The following is a 12,834-nucleotide window of genomic DNA, read 5'->3' as shown; positions in this document are numbered from 1 at the left end:
AGGGACGCCTGGGTGGCTCAGTCAGTTAAGCGTCTGACTCTCGATTTCAGCTCAGGTCATGATCTCCCGGTTCATGGGTTCAAGCCCCACGTCAGGCTCCGCGTTGACAGAGTGGAGCCTGCTTGGGATTCTCTCTCTCCCTCCCTCTCTCTCAGAATAAGTACACATTAAAAAAATTCTCCAGCTGCCTAATGCATCCAGAAGTGATTCTTAAACTTAGTTTCCAAGAGATCCGTAGATCTCTGGAGCGCGCAAAAGTGCCTACAACCAAGGTCAAATGATAGCCATCTTTTTCTGAATTCACAGAGAGCATTAAGTTAATAGGTTGGGTCACTTGTCAGTTTTTCTTATGCCAACTTTTCTTAAATCTCTGTCCCCTTGTTTTACTGCCGCTCTCCTGCTAACTAGTGACTGCATTGCCGCGAATAAGTACCAAGGGAAAAATTCAGAAAACAATGGATCATACCTCAACAGTTTGTCTTTGGTGTGAGTATGCTTGTGGTTGTGATTATATATTGATAACCTAGAACACCGTCATAGTTTCTGCTAGGAAAATTATTTCCAGTACATATGAAAGAGTTAAATGTTATCAGCATTTTGTTTGTTCTACAAAGGGCCTCACACGGACTCTTTGCCCTGAACATGTCTGGAAAACCCTAGCCTAGGGCACGGCATCTCAATTCTTAGCCCAAAACACGACCTGTCCCCTGCCATGTCAAGCCAGGTTTATCCCCCTAAACGTGCTGTTCCTGCTCAAGCTGTTCCTTGTGCTCATGCTGACTCCCTCTGCCCTTATCCATTAAGGTCGAGGAAGAGACACCCCTTCTGAAATATCCCCTCCCAGCAGACAATGTGGAAAGTTTACTCCGTCTTAATCTATCTTCTGTGCTTAATCTATCATTGCATGTGCCACGTTGCCTCATAACTGACTCATTTGATTTCCCTACCATTGGCTCCTAGAGCAAAGAGACCATTAAAAACTCAAAGCTCAGAACCCTTGCTTCCTGACCCATGGCAAGGAATTAGTGAATGCCAATCTACAAAATTTTTTTTAAGGGCATAGAAAGGGGCGTTGTTCAACATTCTATCTAATCTGATAGAATAGCACTGGCGAGCTTCTCTGGCGATAGAAGTCATAATATATTTAAGTTTTCTTCTATTCCTTTAGTTATCTTTCTTTCCTCTGGGGTCAGTTCCACTCGTTTATTTTGGTTCTTCTCTTTCATGTTGGTGGTTCTCCTCAAATGCCTGATGACCCTTAGTTGTCTGGTGATATTTATGAATGAAAAACTATGTTCATTTTTATGGGCAGACGGCATGGGTTTCCTCTGCAAATTGCATTGATCTGTTTCCCCCCACAAACCCTTCTCCGGAATGGGAGGGCTGGCTGCGGGTTCTGTTTCAGTGGGTAGAGCCTGTCAACAGGCAGGCTTCCCTTTAGGTTATGTGGGTGGAGAGGCAGGAAGGCCAGGGACCCCCACAACCGATGAAACCAGGAGGGCTTTTCTCTGGGGTGAAGCCCTGTAGAGGGTTTCACTCTTGACTGATGCTGGTTTTTCTTTTGTTTTCTTTTTCCTGTCTTTCGTGGAGGTCTTAGCACCCTCCCCAGAGCCCTCCTGGGGCAACTTTAGCCTGAGGGCAAAGGCCAAATGCTGCTGCTAAGGGTTCATGGGGGAAGAGGGAGAAGGGGGAAAGAGCCCACCTGTCCCAGCTGTTTCTGCCGCAGCTCTTTAATGAGTTACCATGATGGTTACCTCTCAGCCTACCCCTGCTCTTTGCATTTACTGTCTCTGAGCTTGATGTTTCCTTGGGAAAACCCACTCTCGCCTCCGAGTTCTTGCATTGCAGTGCAATGCTCTCATCTGTCTGCTAGTCCAAAGTCATTGGCTTTCTTACTTGTTCGGATTTCTCAAAATTTATTTCACTTTTTCTTGTTCCCCATGGTTGCTGTGATTTCATTCTTTTTACATTTATTTTTGGCCACATAATACATTCACATGGTTACAAAGGTAAATGGCGTAAGAGAACGAATGTGCAACGTAAAGTCTCCCGTCCACTGCTTTCTCCCAGTCCTCCATTGTCACCCAGTGTTGTCAGTCTCTTAGATCTCTTGCAGAGATGCTTTTACATGCATTCAAGCAAGTACATAGATATTCTCCTCCACCCTTACACACAGTAGTATACAATACATTGTTCTACATCTTTGTTTTTTCATTTAACAATATATTTTGGAGATCATTCCATGTCAGCAAATGCTTTTTTATTCTTTCTTTCTTTCTTTTTGTTTTTTACAACCGCATAGTATTCCACTGTATGATGATATACCATAACTTATTTAACTAGTTCCCTATTGACGAACATTTAGGTTGTTTCCAGTCATATGATACTAGACAATGCTGCAACAACAACAAAAAACCCGTACATATTCATTTTTTACAGTTTCCTTTCAGACATTTCTGCAAGATCTGGAAGGCAAAAAGAAATCACACTTTTTAAAACATTAAACAATCAACATGTTGACCTAAACACATCACACTAAAAGGAAGATAATTTAAAAGTCATGGTTAATTTTCTATTAGCCAATGGAAAATGAAAATTTCCGTTATCAACGCATAGCAAATTATTTGCGGTATACATCTTCTTCAAAGCCAGACATTGCATTTTCAAGCTTCCAATGCAAAGCCCTACCTGGCCTTGAGAATCTTTGTTGCCCCATGTGTGATTCTCCATGTAGATCTGCAGCAAAAAGCCAGAGATGATGTGTTCTCTGGTGCCTCCATCCACAACGCTGCCGTTGTTGGCTAGATTGGTAAGAAGCAATTACAGGAGACATTTCTTTCTATTAGTTCATTTGCTCAAATCAACATTCACTGTCTGCTGCGGGCCAGGTGCTGAACTGGATGCTGGGGAGACAAGGATAGAGATGATAGCGCCAGGGCGCCTGGGTGGCTCAGTCAGTTGAGCGTCTGACTCTTGATTTCAGCTCAGATCGTGATCCCAGCGTCGTGGGATTGAGCCCTGCATCGGGCTCTGCCCGGAGCATGGAGCCTGCTTAAGATTCTCTCTCTCTCCCTCTGCTCCTCTCCCCGCCTCGTGCTCTCTCTCTCTATAAAATAAAATAAAATAATGGTGGTCCCTACCTTGCCAGGAGCTCCCAGTTCAGAGAAGCCAACCAGTACAGGAGCAGACAAACATAAAACAAAGTGAGAAGTGTCACAGTAGAGGGGAACACAGACTGCTGTGGGAACATTAAGGAGGAGTACCTACCCAGCCAGGGGGCTGGAATAGAAAGAATATCAGAGAAGCTTCCCTAGGAGGAGAGATCCCTGCCATCACTTTGTATCCTGGCTTCTAGCACTCCACTGACAAATCCCAGCGTTCAACATCCATCTACTGTCCTTGGCTTTTCTAATCCAGAACCTCCTATCCTTCTTCATTGTGCAGCCATCTTCTAGTTGACTATATTGACTCTGACACTCCAAAGGCTCAGGAGGAGTAAGGTAGGAGGGGGTTCGGGATAATCAGCATTGACAAATGATGTTGGGGACAGGGGTACTTGGAAGGTTGGCCTGGTTGTAGGTATTAGTTTTGCCAGCGTGACCGTAATCCTCAATCTCTCTTCTTACCAGCTGCCTATCTCCATCCCAGATCCCCAAAGTGAATTTTGTTGGCAAATTCTTGCTCCTTGTTTCTGACTTGGGAGGCACTTTACCTCCGTGCCCCATTTGTGTAAGAAAAATAAAGCTATATTTATCTATATGCCTAGGTGGAAAAGGAACACAGGTAACACCGATTGCCACTGGGGAGTAGAACTGGAGGCTGGCATGATGTTTACAATGAGCGTATTTTGCTTTTGTAATAACTTAGTTTTTAAAAAAAATTTTTTTTTATTTTTTTATTAAAAAAATTTTTTTTACATTTATTTGTTTTTGAGAGACAGAGATAGAGCACAGGTGTGGAAGGGGCAGACAGAGAGGGAGACACAGAATCCGAAGCAGGCTCCAGGCTCCGAGCCATCAGCACAGAGCCCGACACGGGGCTCGAACCCACAAGCCGGGAGATCATGACCTGAGCCGAAGTCGGACGCCTAACCGACTGAGCCACCCAGGTGCCCCCGTAATAATTTACTTTTCCATAAACTTTTTACTTAAATAAACCTTTACAGACAGAAAAGCACACAACTCATAAGCTTAATGAATTTTCATGAAGTGAACACGCCCGTCGGAATCATCACCCAGATGTAGACCTTTACCTCTGAAACCCCCCTTCTCAGTCACCTCTACTTCTCACAAAGGTAACCGCTGTGCTGCCTTCTGTCACCAAAGATAGCTCTGGCCGGGAGTTCTAGTTGCTTCTTATCCTTGCTAGCACTCGGTACCATCTGTATTATTTATCTAATAGGTCTGTAATATTATCTCATCAGAATTTTGATTTGTATTTGCCTGATGGCTAGTGATGTTGAACATCTTTGTATGTGCTCATTTGCCACCCATATGTCCTCTTTGTTGCTAGCATCTTTCAAAAACATAGAACGTGATCATTTAAAACAACAAAAATATAGAACGTGGTCATTTAAAACAATTGCTTGAAAATACTAATGCCATTAACCTGACTAGGGGTCTTTAAGTGTAACAATCCTTCTGAGGGGCGGATATGGGGGGTGGGAATAGCCAGAATTCGGTAGCAGATATTACAGACTACTCTGCTTGCTGTGGCATCTTGGGTAAACTATTTAACCTTTTGGTTCCTTACGTCGCTTTGTCTATGAAGCAGAGGTAACAATAGTTCCTGCTTCAGAGGGTGGTCCTGAGAATTAGACGAGAAAATTATATAAGGCAATCTGCTCCATGCCTGACACGGTAAATGTTCGTCCATGTTCTCTCTACCTATCTGGCCGAGCCTGGAAAGACAAGGGAGAGAAGTTCGTCCTTGAGGCAGTCAGCAGCTTAGTATCTGATGGAGAATGGGTGAGTGATCCCTCTTTTTCTGGCTCTAAGGAAAAAAAAAAAAACCCTTCAGAGTTGTGTTCTGGATGCAGGATTCTGTCCCCTCACTCCCTGCTGTGCTCCCCACCCCCAACCAGCACAAGGAAAATTCTAGAAGAAATTTCTAGTCACAGCTGGGCTTTTGGAAGCTGCTGCGTCCCTCGTATGAGTTTAACACCTCCTGCTGTGCGTCTAACAGAAAGACACAAGTCCCATGGACTCTTTCCGTATGATTCCACAAAGGTCTTCCCATTGATGTCTCCTATGGCAGGACTGCCTGAGGTGCCTTGTGGCTGACACCAAGTGGTCAACATCCATGTAGCAAATATTGGCTCAGCACTTAGCAAGCGCTGGGCTCTCTGATAGGTCTGGGGAACTAAAACGAAGAAGAAAGAGCTACTAGTTAAGGAGATAGGAAAGCAAGGAGTCAACCACAGTGCGCTGGGGAAGCATCAGAACAAGGCAAGTAGATGGGGTTGTGGGAGCACGCAGGAGGAGTGGGGGTGAAGTGTGAGAGGGCCGGGGAAGGTTCCTGGAGGAGGTAATGTTAGAACCCTGAGGGAATTTTCTGGGTGCCCTCCAGGTACAGGAAATAACACACGCAAAGACCCGGAGACCGAGCATCTTTCTTCTCGTGAGGCTGCATGCCTGGGACCAAACAAAGCCTTGCTCCGGGCTCTGCATAGCACCTCAGCTTCTTCCAATGGGCCCTTAAGGTGGAGCACAGGCTATTAGGGCTTTATAGGTAGACAAAGTCCCCTCTGCTCCAGGGTGAAGATCAGGGATCAAGTACTCCCTGGGTGGGTATATTATTGGCACCCGTTTTCCTTTAGAAATCAGCCTGATATGAACATATAAGGCTTGTCTGTGTGGTTGAAGCCCATTTTTAACCTCCTTCGTTCTGGTCTCAGCTTGCCTTCTGTACCTCCCTTAGAGCTCCAGAGCCCTGGTAGGCTGGCCCCAAGCTCCTGTGCACCGAGACCCCCCCGCCACACAGCCTTTCCTTGGGCCCCTCTTAATTTACCCCTACCCAATCCTTCTTGACTTCACAGGTTCAGGGTTCTCTCCTGTCTTTCTCATTCTGTCTCTCCCCAACTTCTAACTACTACTCTCCTGGCTGCCCTCTTTAGTCCCGACCCTGGGCTCCAGCAGTCCCTCTGCCCCGTCCTGTGGTTCACTCCTGGGGCTCTTTCTGAAACAGCACTTCTGCTCCCCACTCATTTCCTAATATCCTCACAGGAGACTGTCTTCTTGGTGGGGACCTCACTCAGAGAACCTCTGGTGCTCCCACAGGGTCACCTGGGGCCGGCCCCATGGTTTCATAAATGGGGAAATTGAGGCTCGGAGAGAGGGGACGACTTACCAAAGTCATGCGGCAAGTTAGTGGCAGAGCAGAGACTAGCCCAGGCTTCCAGACTTCCAGCCAATGCTCTTCCCCGGGAATCAGGCCGCCCCTTCACAAGGCTCAGGTCTTCTAGCCGACATTTGCTCCCACCCACTGACTGCACGGTACAGCATTTCTGTAAGCACTTCCTTCCTGAGTCAGTTCATTAAGACTGCAGCTGGCCCGTCCAGGCTTCTGACTCAGCAGCCTCGCAAAGAACATCCAACCATGTCTGCATACCATTAAGGAAATGCCAGGGGCAGGAAGCATTTCTTTTTCCTGGCAGAGTGGAGGGTACAGAAGGAGATGAAGAGATTCAATTAAATGGTAAGATGTCAGGGACCACGGTAGGGGTGGGGTGAGGAGGAGAAGGGCTGTATCAAAGGATTTGGGATTAGTAGTTAAATACATTTTGGTCCCAAAGTAGAGTTACTGGTGTAGAGGGACCCCTGTGATACACTGTTAGTACAAATGTCATGGCAAAAATAGAATGTTTCCACAGTTCCACTTAAGACTGCAAAGTAAAAGGAAGGTGAGAGTGTCCCCAAAGTGCCTATGAGTACTAATTAGAAATGAGCTGTATGTTCCTCTCCATTCTCTGCACCCATGTTAATTTTTATCTACAGGTTGGTAGCTGGAAACAATTACCACAACCTTTGAGATCCGCTGGGGCTCAAGCATTCACCTGCCAATAAACGGAGTTGAGAACTTTTCTCCTTCACAATGTCCCACAGTGAATGGTGCCATCTTGCTAAGTGTAGACTTAGAACAGCTTCCACCAGAGCACATCTATATCTCATCCAACATCTAATCCTCAAGGATTTTTTTTAAAGTAATCTCTATGCCCAACGTGGGGCTTGAACTCACAACCTTGATATCAAGAGTTGCACGCTCCACCGACTGAGCCAACCAGGTGCCCCTCCAACCAAGGATTTTGACGTCAAGATGTCTTCTGACCCGGAGGGGCAGGAAGCCCTGACACCCCCTATTGTGACAAGGTCGTGGATGCCTGGATACCTCTCTCCCAAATTGGGAGAACCAATCATATCTGAAGCATGTTCCAGTAAATAATGGGGGGTGACACTTGTACACGGTCGACTAGCATCCACCCAAAATTCTTGTCCACGGGAATCTGTGAATGTGACTTTATCTGGAAATAGAATCTTTGCAGATATTAGTTAAATCCAGATGAGGCTATGCTGAATTCGGGTGGGCTCCAATCCAATGACCGGTGTCCTTATAAGAAGAGGACAGTTTGGCCACAGACATACACTGATGCTGCCAGAAGCCAAGTGACATCAAGGATTGTTGGCAACCGCCAGAGGCTGGGAGAGGCAAGGAAAGATTGATTCTTCCTTAGAGCCTTCAGAGGGACTGTGGCCCTGCTGACACATTGATCTTGAACTTCTGGCCTCCAGAACTGTGTGAGAATAACCTGTTGTTTCAAGCTACCTGGTTTGTGGTAGCATATGTGTGGAGTGTGTAAGCTTGCTGTAGGGTTATGGAAGCCACTGGAAACAAATACAACACTTATATGGAAAAAGTTGGCCCCATCTTATGAAAGGCTGCGCCAGTTGTGACATGAAAAGAAAGATGCTCCTCCCCAGAGGACGCGCCCTCAAGCATAAGGACTGGGCGGCCCCTCTGATTATGCTGTGCACTGCTCTAGAGAAATAAGCCTGGAAGGTACCAGAAGACTTATCTCTGAGTGATAAATTCTGGAATATTTCTCTCTGTTTGCTTCAACTTGTCTGTATTTTCTAAGTTTCCTACAACGGGTATGTGTGACTTTTGTAAAATATAGGTGTCTCAGGGCACCTGGATGGCTCAGTCGGTTCAGCGTGTCTGACTTGATTTGAGCTCATGTCATGATCTCACGGTTCTTGAGATCTCTGTGCCCCCCTTCTCTCTCTCTCTCTCTCTCTCTCTCAAGATAAACTTAAAAAATCTGTGTCTCTACCTTTCATCATTTATCGATCTACCTATCTTTGATTACTAGTACTCTCATGCACTCACAGAATCCTTCTAAGTGAAAGAGTCCCAGGGTGCCTTCATTTCTTGTAGGCCCATGGTGAGGAACTACTCTCTAAAAACCCTGGAAGGAGTGAGGGTAGACAAAAACAAAACCATGTATTTATACGGTATTTGACACTCTTCAAAGAGCACACTTGCATATCCATCAACCCATTCAAACTTATACCCTTCTGATTGATAAGAATTCTCAGGCTCGAAGAGTTGTTAAAGAACTCCTCCCGGGTCTCATAGCTAAGAATTCATGGGGCTGTGACTAGCACTCATGGTCCTGACACCTGGCCCAGTAGAAGTTTCTAGAATGTAAGATCCATAAGGATAGCACTTTCTGTCTGTCATGTTCCCCAAGCACTTATATCTCCAGCATTTGGAATGGTGCCTGGCATACAGTAGGTCATCGGTACATTTTATTGAATGGATGTGACAAATGCAAGCTTCTCCCTAGAAGAATTTTCTGCCATTAGGGATATTTTTATCCAAGCCAAGCTGTTGTGCTCTGCAAAAAGCAGCAGGACTGCTGAAGGGGTTCCTCTCTCTTCTCAGTCTCTGTCCTTCTACAGCCTTCTCCTCCACCTCCCACTCCCCAGGCAAAGGATAGCTAATTTCTGGAGATGACCTCTCATATCGCCTACAAGGAGGCTCCTATGTGGTACAATTCAAGGTGAGTTTGAAAAGTCAGTTTCCACAGTGCAGTGGTTATGACGTTCACCTCATACAAGGTGAGTCTAAAAAGAGCTCCTTATGGGGCATTGGGGTGGCTCAGTTCAAGTGTCTGGCTCTTGATTCTGGCTCAGGTCCTGATCTCATGGTTTATGGGATTGAGGCCCACATCAGGCTCTGCGCTGATGGCACAGATCGTGCTTGGGATTCTCTCTCTGTTTCTCGGACCCTCCCCTTTGCGTTCTCTCTCTCTCTCTCTCTCTCTCTCTCAAAATAAATAAATAAACTTAAAAAAACCTTTTTAAATAAAAAGAGCTCCTTGGGCACCTGGCTGGCTCAGTCAGTAGTGCGTATGACTCTTGATCTTGGGGTTGTGGGTTCAAGCTCCACGCTGGGTATAGAGATTACTGAAAAAGAAAATCTTTTAAATACATACTAAATAGGGTTCCTTGTCCAAAATTAGCACCCCCCAGGAAAAACAGATCCAGGGTCAAGGGGAGGGTAGGCTCTGCAGGTTGGTGGGCTTATCAACAGCAGAATGATTTATTTGGTTCTGGGACGGGGGCAGGACACGTCAAGAGACACAGAGACAGACAGAGAGAGAAAATGGCAGCAAAGTGGTTGGAGAAAGGTCTCAGGTCAGGAACAGAACATGAAAAGTACAGAAAATGTCTAAAAGTCGATCAAAAAGGAAGACTTGTTGAAACAAATAGGAAAAAGGAAGTGGGGTGGGGCAGGCAGACGGTACCTCCATCCCTGGCTGTCACCCTGGCCCAACCTCCAGTTCTCACGCCTTCTCCTAAGAATATCCCCCCATCTCCCATGCAGGTGACACCTTCCCACCATTCCCACCAGGCCCTTTTGCGGGGGTGGGGAGGTTCTCCCAGAGGGCAAGCTTTGTACCCAGGTCTTCCTTTCAAGTCCAATTTCCCAGGAAGCTTTAAGGTTACCTCATGCCCCGCGTGGGGGTGCTGGGGGCCGTGTGGCTACTCTCAGTGCCAAGGATTGGGTCTCTGGAAGTTGGGGAGCCAGCCAAGAGATTGGAGAAAAGGAGGGAGGGTCAGGGGCCTCTGAGCACTGGGGTGAGGAGCAGAGCTCTGGGGACCCCGTAGGATTTCATAATTGTTCCCTTTCCTGGCCTTTTCCACACCCCCCGGGACAGGAAGGGCAAGCTTAAGGAGGGTTATGGGCCAATTAATTGTAGGGAAGGGAGTTGCCTTAAAAAGGAAAGCTCACACCACTATCTTAAGGACCATTACTGGCTAATTTGCTAGACAAGGAGAGGGTGCAGTTTTGATAGCAAAAGATTTTGAGAGAGGCCACATTTCTGTGTCCAGGTAGAGCCACATGCATTCTGGGAAAGGACGTCTTCCAGGCCTTTGAGCTACCTGGACACAGAAATGTGAGCTTTCCTTTTTAAGGCAACTTCCTGGCTATACGTGGGCTGCACCTGGGAATTCATACATCTTGCCAATGACTGATGTTCCTATTTTCATAATTCTTAGCAAAGACCTATCTCAAAATCTACTCCCACCTCAGAGCAAAATGTCCATTTGCAGCTTAGGGCTCCAGAGAATTTTCTATCAGTGAGGTGGGTTTGGGGGGTATCCTTCACAAGGTCGGTGAACAATGAAAATGACTGCATCTTCGGAGTTCGCCCCTCTGAAACCGGAAATGTGTGCAGAGCTGACTTAGTACTGATACTTTCTCTTACTCCTGTAAGAAAGAGGAAAGACTGTGCTCAAGGTAGCAGTGATGTGCGAAAACCACAGTAGAGGTTTTGTAAAGAAGAGCAATTGTGGCTTTTGCACAAATGATTCCTAAACCGAGGCTGGGGACGGCATATGACACTTTTCAAATGAGGTAGCTTCTGGACTGGTATTTCACTGAAATGAAGACGATCTTTGAGCAAGACCGGAAAGCCAAAACTCTACATTTCATGACCTCTGCAGGAAAGTAATCGTTGCATTATGGAACATTCTAGACTGGCAGGCTCAAACCATGGCCCGGAAGAAATGTAGGCCTTTTGGGGTAGGAGGGGGGAGGCAGGGAAAATTTAATTCCCAATGAAAGTTTCTGATCGTTTTCCACTCTCTTTAGTCTCCTCCCCTAGCACAGGGGATCTGATTCAATAAATGGGGAAAAGGAAGTAGAGAAAACAGCAGAAAAATTAATGTCAGTCTCAGGAGGTCCAGACATTCTTAACTCAAAAGTTGCCTGCAAATGCTAGCAGAAAGGAGGAAATCACACAGATTAGAGAAGAAATAAATGAAATAGAAAATCGATTAAAAAAAATCAACAACACTAAGTTAACTTTTTGAAAAGGTAAACAAAATTGATGAACCTTAGCTAGACTAACTAAAAAAAGAGAGAGAGAGAGAAGACTCAAAATCAGAAATGAAAGAAGGGACAATACAACTGATGCCACAGAGATAAAAAAAAGATCACACAAGACTAATATGAAGAAGTACACACCAACACACTGGACAGATGAAAAGAAATGGATACATCCCTAGAAACATACAAGCTACTAAGAATGAATCATGAAGAAATCGAAAATCTGAACAGACCAATATGAGTAAGGAGATTGAATCAATAATGAAAAACCTCCCAAGAAAGAAAAGCCCAGAACTGGATGGCTTGAAAATTGTACCAAACATTAAAGAAGAATCAATACTATTCATTCTCAAACTTTCCCAAAAACAAAATGAAGAGAAAGGAACACTTCCAAACTCATTCTGGGATGTCTGCACAATGATACCTGATTCCAAAGCCAGACAAAGACACCACGAGGAGACTGTAGGTCAGTATCCCCAATGAATATAGAAGCAAAAATCCTCAACAAAATACTAGCAAACTGATTTCAACAGCTCATTAAAAGGCTCAAACACCACGACCAAGTGAGATTTACCCCTAGGATGCAAAGACGGTTGAATATACACAAATCAACCAATGTGATACTCCACATTAACAGAATAAAGGGTAAAAATCACATGATCATCTCAATGGATGCAGAAAAAGCATTTCACAAAATCCAACACCTTTTCAGGATAAAAACTCTCAGCAAACTGGGAATAGAAGGAAAGTACCTCAACATAATAAAGGCCATACACAACAAGCCCGGAGCTGCTATCATGCTCAATGGTGGAAAACTGAAAGTTTTCCCCCTAAGATCAGGAGCAAGGCAATGATGTCCACTCTTGCCCCTTCTATTCGCCATTGAACTGGACGTTCTAGCCAGAGTAATCAGGCAAGAAAAAGAAAGAAAAGGCATCCAAATCAGAAAAGAAGTAAAATTGTCCCTGTTTACAGATGACATGATTTTATATACAGGAAACCCTAAAGAGTCCTTTTAAAAACCTGCTGGCACTAATAAACGAATTCAGTAAAGTTGTAGGACACAAAATCAATGTACAAAAATCAGTTGCGTTCCCATACACTAATGACAAACTCTCTGAAAAGGAAATCAGGAAAACAATCCCATTTATAAACAGCACCCAAAAGAATAAAATACTCAGGAACCAATTCAAATAAGAAGGTATAAGTCTTGTCTACTGAAAACTACAAAACACTGATGAAAAAATTAAGCAAGATAAAAGCAAATGGAAAGACATTGCATGTTCATAGATCAAAAGACTTAATAATGTAAAAATGCCCATAGTGCCCAACGCAATCTACAGATTCAATGCAGCGCTAACAAAATCCAATGGTACTATTTACAGAAATAGAAAAAAAAATCCTAAATATCATGTGAAACAACGAAGGATTGTGGAT

At 44.9% G+C, this 12,834-nt stretch overlaps 1 long non-coding RNA gene across 2 annotated transcripts; it reads right to left on the bottom strand.

The window, feature by feature from the left end:
- Positions 1-1,561: 1,561 nt before the first annotated feature.
- Positions 1,562-6,575, bottom strand: LOC102969152. 2 transcript variants are annotated; one of them, XR_006213439.1, is made up of 3 exons: positions 6,349-6,575; positions 2,689-2,903; positions 1,562-2,465 (listed from the first exon to the last, which is right to left on the bottom strand). It is a non-coding gene; the product is annotated as an uncharacterized LOC102969152 (long non-coding RNA). The 2 variants fall into 2 exon arrangements; XR_006213440.1 differs by lacking the exon at positions 6,349-6,575 and adding an exon at positions 4,887-4,983.
- Between the last annotated feature and the right edge of the window lie 6,259 nt (positions 6,576-12,834).

Source organism: Panthera tigris, chromosome X, assembly GCF_018350195.1.
Source record: "Panthera tigris isolate Pti1 chromosome X, P.tigris_Pti1_mat1.1, whole genome shotgun sequence".
In the NCBI taxonomy this organism is placed as follows: Eukaryota; Metazoa; Chordata; class Mammalia; order Carnivora; family Felidae; genus Panthera; species Panthera tigris.
This window is presented reverse-complemented; position numbering and strand designations above follow the sequence as displayed.